The following is a 6,941-nucleotide window of genomic DNA, read 5'->3' as shown; positions in this document are numbered from 1 at the left end:
CTCCACGAATAGAGTTGACTCAAGACTTTAACGCAAATATCTCGGAATGGAGTTTTTTGAAAAGTACCGTAGCAGAGAACGCAATGAAAATTATTCATCTGATTTCCCTAAATATTTTTTTGAATTGTTCGTGGTTACATTTTCATGTATGTACACACCAAAAAAATATTAATTTTATCTTTGACGTAATTACAAGCATGACAGATTTTAACAAATTGTAATTCAAGAAATGACGAAATATAACCGTGCTCCGTTTAATTTTACATGAAACATATACAATGACGCAATGACATAAAATTACACTTACTGCCATTCAGAACAAACGCTATATGTGGAGAAAAAATACGTGTTTTACGAAATTCAGCGTCATGTAAAATTAAAATCAAACTCAAAAGTAAGTCATTTTTGATGCTCGTATATGTCAGGGTCAGGAGACGTAAATTAACACGATTTTTTCTAGGTTTGTAGGTTTCTTCATCGAAAGATTTTCGATTTTTTGTAATAAATTTTTGTTTAAAATTTTGAGCACCACAAAACTCGATTTTTAGTCAACATGGTTTTTTTTGTAGGAAAAAAATGTTTTTAGGAAATCGATCCGTTCAAGTACACCACAAAATATTTTTTTTTAAATTTTTTTTATTTCAATTGAGCGATTTGTCTTGGAGAACGTTCACTGCAAGCTTCTGCCAAAAAATACGCTTCAGGGGAGGGGCCATAGCTCCTACAACTATGAATATTATTATTAATTCTGCTTGTTTTCTTTATCTTCGATAGTACTACCAACAAACTGCCTTTCGCTGTTTCAAATAAAATTTGCAAAAAAATTATAAACATTCCGTGTTCTTGAATGATCGCACGGACCATGAATCATGCTTAATTCAGTTCCCCCATATCACTAAAGATCCCGGCCATGTCGTGTTGTCTAATGGATGTGAACGTATTTTTTATTGGACAAGCAGAATGTATGGACCTAGGTTGCTAAGAGCGGGGGTAGAGACTTCCGGACGTAACCATTTCATGATCACGCGAACACGAGCGTTTGTAGGATCGCATTTGAGACCGCTTCTACAAATTTAGAAGTGCCAAAACGTCCACTTTATCACTGGGATTCTATCATATTTGGGAGATTACGGGCGAAGGTATGCGTGAATAATCGCGAAGGACTGTTTGCATGTTCGCGTATTTGTCGAGTGTGTTAGCGTTCGTTTTTTTAACTTGTTAAGGCCTGTTTTTTCACAATCTCGTCCAGATGTATTGGAAAATTCTTCAAAAGTTAATGATTTTAGGGTTTTGTTATAGTGGTTTCATGATCACTACGAATAATTTAAGTGCGGGATAGTAAATATGGATAGAATTTCCGTCTATAGAAGATTTGTTTAACCTATGAATAATGAACAATGACAATCAAAAAGAGCTTATGATTTTGATTGTTTTACTGGACGTTTTGTTCTTCCCACCGCATCAACAGTCCAAGATTGCCACTATCAGTCGGATCAGAAAGACTGTTCACCCTTACGGTTCCAGTCTCAAAGCAGACATTTTGTTAACAAAAATAAGGGTTCCTAATCATTCTTCAAACTGAAGAATACAATGGCGCAGTACGTTCAACACTAACACTCAACTTCCACAGCACCTATCTGCCATCAGGAGCACACGCCCTTGGCCTGCCAACGATCATCTGGGATTTTGTCATCTTCAGATGTTCTGGCTTGGAAAACTCCAAGGTTGAAAGAGTCCCAAATTTAACAATTACCGCTCTAAACCTATTAATTGACCATTCAATTTTACTAAACGAAGACAAATTATTGTCAACTGTATTACTGTATTTTTTACTTTTATTAGTAAAATTTCATTCGTTCCTATAGCCAAGACTAATAAAATGTGTTAGTATTAGAATATATGAATTGAAATTTAATATTAAATGATAGGTGCTACAGTAAAGACATATGGAGTAGAGTGGGCTCAAGTAGGTCAATTTTCTTTGGCGAGCTCGTGCGATGGTATTTTTGCACTGATTTTGACAAACAAGCACTCGTGGGAAAGGTTATAATCTGGCAATGTTTTGGCAATAATTATTTTATGCCTGGCTAAATATTTTTCGAGCTAAACTCAATAAAGCGAAGGTGCATTTTTTCGTAGTTATTAAAATCTGGGGGTACGATAGGTTACTATATTCGAGGTTAAATAAAACAATGTACACTCCTAGGAAATCAGGGGTTCTACTTTTATATGAAGAGTATGAATAATGCTGATTATTTAAAAATTATTAGCACAAATAATAAATGCAATTCATTGACGTCATTCAAGTAAGAAAATGAGGAAGTGGCAAATGATAAATCATAAACCTCAGGAAGGAAATGTTGAAAAAAAACATGTTTTTAGCAGCTTTGTCTGGCTTTGTACTTGGTAATGATTTCTTCGGTGCCCTCGTCGTCACCAGAGAGTGGAAGTGAAGTTGTGTATTCCGGCTCTCGTAGTTACTTAGCTGTGCAAGGATCACGTTTGTACATCGGAGCATTTTTTTTGGATTCCCTTTCCTTCTCTTTTTCGATCATGTTTTTTTTCGATTATCTACTCCATCAACACCTTAAATTTATATATTGCAAACTCGCGCAAATCTGGCGCGCTTTCATTGATGACAAGGAAAGTTCCTTTCACACGAGCACATAATGTTTCGAACGGAACCTTGAATGTTCAGCATTAATTTATACGTAAGAAAAACCTCACTCGATATTTTTTTACATTGATTAAATACACTGTACTGAGAACGAAAGACAATGCGTTTTCGCTTAACGCAAGTGACAGCAGCGTGCCCAGAAAAAAAAAATTCGGGAGAAGTCCGGTTTGGAATGAATATTGTACATTACGTTACGCGTCAAAATCTCATTCAGGGGGGGGGGGGGGTTTGGTAAGGGTTTCAGCGTGAAAAAAAACACTTTTTTGCGATTTTTTTAGAACTTTGCGTGAAGTGAATTGATCAACACTTTTGTACATTATAGTTTATTATTTCAATAACATGCTGTAATTTTTCTATGCAAAAATATCAAGAAACGACTCGGTGACGAAGTTTTTTGTAGAACGTCTCTGGAAAAATATGATTTGCGGTGTTACCTGCCATTCTAAAACTACTTAACCGATTTCTTTCAAACTTTGCATACACATTCTATGTAAAAAATATCTAAACCCTACGTTGCGTTTTTGAGATAAGTTTTTAATTAAAGAGTTTTTTACTCATTTTAAATAAAAATTACTATTTTTTTATAAAAAATTCCGTCTTTTTATGAGTAAACATCCCCTTAAATGAAAAATTATCTCAAATACTCAACGTATGGGTTAGGTATTTTTTACATAGAATGTGTATGCAAAATTTGAAAGAAATCTGTTAAGTAGTTTTTGAATGGCAGGTAACACCGCAAAATATGTTTTTCCAGAGACGTTCTAGAAAAAGCTTCGTCACCGAGTCGTTTGTTTATATTTTTGCATAAAAAAAATTAAACTCAATTTTGGTGGTCAAATTTGGTTTGAAATGATTTTAAGTTTGAAACTAATACAGGGTGTTTGGTTCATGATTAAGAATCTCTCGAGGGGTGATTGACTGTCATATTTGGAGAAAAACATCGTTCTACACATACCATCAAATCTCAACCGTTACAGAGTTGTTGAACTTTTTGTGTAAAAAACTTATTTATCTTAAAATACTTCTAACTCGAAAAGTATACCTCGAATTTTAAATCTTTTAGTTCCATAGGAAAGGTGAGAAAATTTTCTATTGAATGGTGTTCTCATATCTTTCAGTTTATTAGTCTTAATTACCTTTTAGTTGCAAAGTAATTCAATGTTGGTGTTAGGTTTTTGTTAATTTTCTCAAAATGATGAATTATGTTTATAGCAATATCTATTATCCAAAAGATGGGTTTGAGGACGATTTATAATTTGTTTTTCAACATGATATTCCTATCTCTTCTCGTTTCCTTGTAATTTCACTTCTAATTTTTTCCTGTAATCGACCTGCAAGTGCTTAAAATACTTTAATCTAAAAAATATGGTTTATATCGTTATTATCAGGGCTTCATTGGAAAGTTGAGAAAATTTTCTTTCGATGTATGTACAGATATCTTTTAGTTAAGTGTACTAAATGCCTTTTTACTAGTAAAATAACTCAAAATTAGCGTTTTTTGGAGAGTATTGTAATTATTCTAATTATTTATCAAGTGTTACTATGTTTTAATTGCCGCAAGGTTCTACTGTATCGATTTTGTTGGCTATTTTCGGCAAATTTGAGACTAAGAGAAACGAAAGCAATGAAATTGAAAGACGGATAGGTATTCTAGAGCGAATCAGTTATAAACTTAGAACGGAAAACTAGAACTAGGCAGGCTCATATGGGCATGATCGAAAGGAAATGTGTGCCGGCGTCGGCGGTAAAACATGATGATGAGTTATGTTCTACCATAGACCATGCGGTAGACTTGGGTGGAACGCCCAACTCCTACTCTGCAGAAGGCAAAAAATTCTTCACATTTCCTTTCGATCATGCCCATATGAGCCTGCCTAGTTCTAGTTTTCCGTTCTAAGTTTATAACTGATTCGCTCTAGAATACCTATCCGTCTTTCAATTTCATTGCTTTCGTTTCTCTTAGTCTCAAATTTGCCGAAAATAGCCAACAAAATCGATACAATTATTTATCAACTAAATTCATCATCACTACTGTTCATTTTGGTGCCCCTTATTATTCTCTACAACTTGTTATTTGACACTTTATCTCTATCGCTTTTCATTTCGCTGCATGACTTCATCACAAATGTAGTTGATTCGAAATCGTTGTTTTTGCATATGAAACGAGGTGATAAAAATGATTTTTCTTCAAAACTAAAAGAGATAATCGAATGGAGCCAAAGAGAGAATTGTAGAACTTCGTGAGATGCATTAATTCCATTATAATAATGGTGCTGTTTCTTATTTACTATTTTAAAAAATAACGAAAATGCTAATAATAACACTAACTTTAAACTAATTAACTTCTAAGAGAAAACTAAATTCACTTAACCAAAAGGTATTTATACCTTTTTCTATGCAAAATTTGGCAAATGCAAATGGCTTTCGAATAAAAATAAGAAAAGGTACAATAAGTGCCATGCTTTTTCAATAAGAGCTAGTATAAGTGAATATGAGATAAAAGTTCAATAACCCAAACACATGAAAACAAGAAAAGATAAGTGTGTCATGTCAAGAAACATATTATGCAACTCTTCAAGATGAAAAATTTGAATTATTAAAATGGTGATGTAAACTATTAATATTTTCGCGAAAAATCGATCAAAATTGTTAAATTTTAAATAAATTACTGTGAAAAGGTTACCTAACCTCATTAACTGAAACATTTGAGGGCATTTTTCAATGGAAAATTTTCTCACCCATCCAATGGATTGAAAAAATTTGAAATACAAAGCATATTTTTTGAGTTAGAGCTATTTTAAGACAACTAAGTTTTAAACACAAAAAAATCAATAACTTAGTAACGGTTGAAATTTGAAGGTATGTGTCGAACGAATTTTTTTCCAAATATGACAGTCTATCATCCCTCGAGAGGTTCTTAACCATGAACCAAACACCCTGTATAAAATTGAAACTAATTTAGAATTTCTCAACAAGTTGAAAATTTTCGGAATGGGTCCGTACCCCCAGACTCTTTATCAGCTAATGACAAGTGTGGTTGTGCTTACACAGTACAAGTGTAATAATTAAAAATTAATTCAAACAAGCTCACTGTCAAAATTGAACTGTTGGTAGCGTAGTTAGTGCGGCGCATTTCAGAATGCAGCAGCTCTCGACGGCGAAGGGTACGGGTAGGCGGGTAGAGGCTCCGGATCATCATATTCAGCGATGGTTCTCGTTCGGTGGTAACGGACCGTTCCATGGCAATTGACATAACGCATATCGTATACGAAGTTTGGACTGCTTCCATCCTAGTTATGTCTCCACGTAGCTTGATATGGGCACCAGACGATGTTTGCAAATTCCCACTGCGGGCACACCAGTGAGCAATAAAGAGCCTTGAAACACTGAGGATCCCGAAGTTCGTTGGAAATTTTGAAAATAAACCCCAGCAACCGATTGGCTTTGTCGATGGTCGCTGAGACGTGATAAGTATACGTTAGCTTATCATCAAGAACGACTCCTAGATCCTTCACGTGGTTAACGGGTTGTAGCTGGGTTCCTGCGATGTCCTAGTTGAAGGTAAGCATACTTCTCGTGCTATAATAACTGATGACAAAACATTTTGCAGCACTAAGAACCATGATGTTTATTACACACCAGCTATGAAAGGTGTCGAAAAGATGCTGTAACTCACGAGAATCGGCTTCATTCCGTACAATAAAAAGTCAATTATGGCAAAAAACTGCTTTCCTCCACGCCTTAGAACCAAAATCGCATCGTTCACGAACAGTGAAAAAAGTAGTGGACCTATCGTACTACCTTAAGGAACTCCGGACGTGTTGAAAAATGATTCTGAAACAACATCGTCAATTTGAACAACGCACTATGGAGTGGCAAAAAATTGGACGAAATAGGGCATTAATTTTAACATTTTAATCAAATTTTTTTTTGAATATTCTTCGATATTTTCTACATCGTGAGCCATTAAAATAATAACTAAACACTATTTGAACTACTTTAATGCTGGAAACATCGAAATAAAAAGTTAAACTATTTTGTTTTGAAAAATAGAAGTACTCTTTTATTTTACGATTTTAGTACAATTTGGCAATGAAAAAAGGATACGAATTAGGGCAAATTAAGATAAAAAGTAGAAAGCATACGAAACTTTAAGCTATTGCCAGTCCATCGCCAGCAAACACTCATCCGATCGCGTCTGACCGTTGAAAATTGTAGTTTTTGAATATTATTGGCCCTTTTTGTCAAACTATAAATCCTATTT

This window comes from Topomyia yanbarensis, chromosome 1, assembly GCF_030247195.1.
Source record: "Topomyia yanbarensis strain Yona2022 chromosome 1, ASM3024719v1, whole genome shotgun sequence".
NCBI classification, from domain to species: Eukaryota; Metazoa; Arthropoda; class Insecta; order Diptera; family Culicidae; genus Topomyia; species Topomyia yanbarensis.
The sequence above is the reverse complement of the archived record's forward strand: the minus strand, read 5'-3'. Positions refer to the sequence as shown.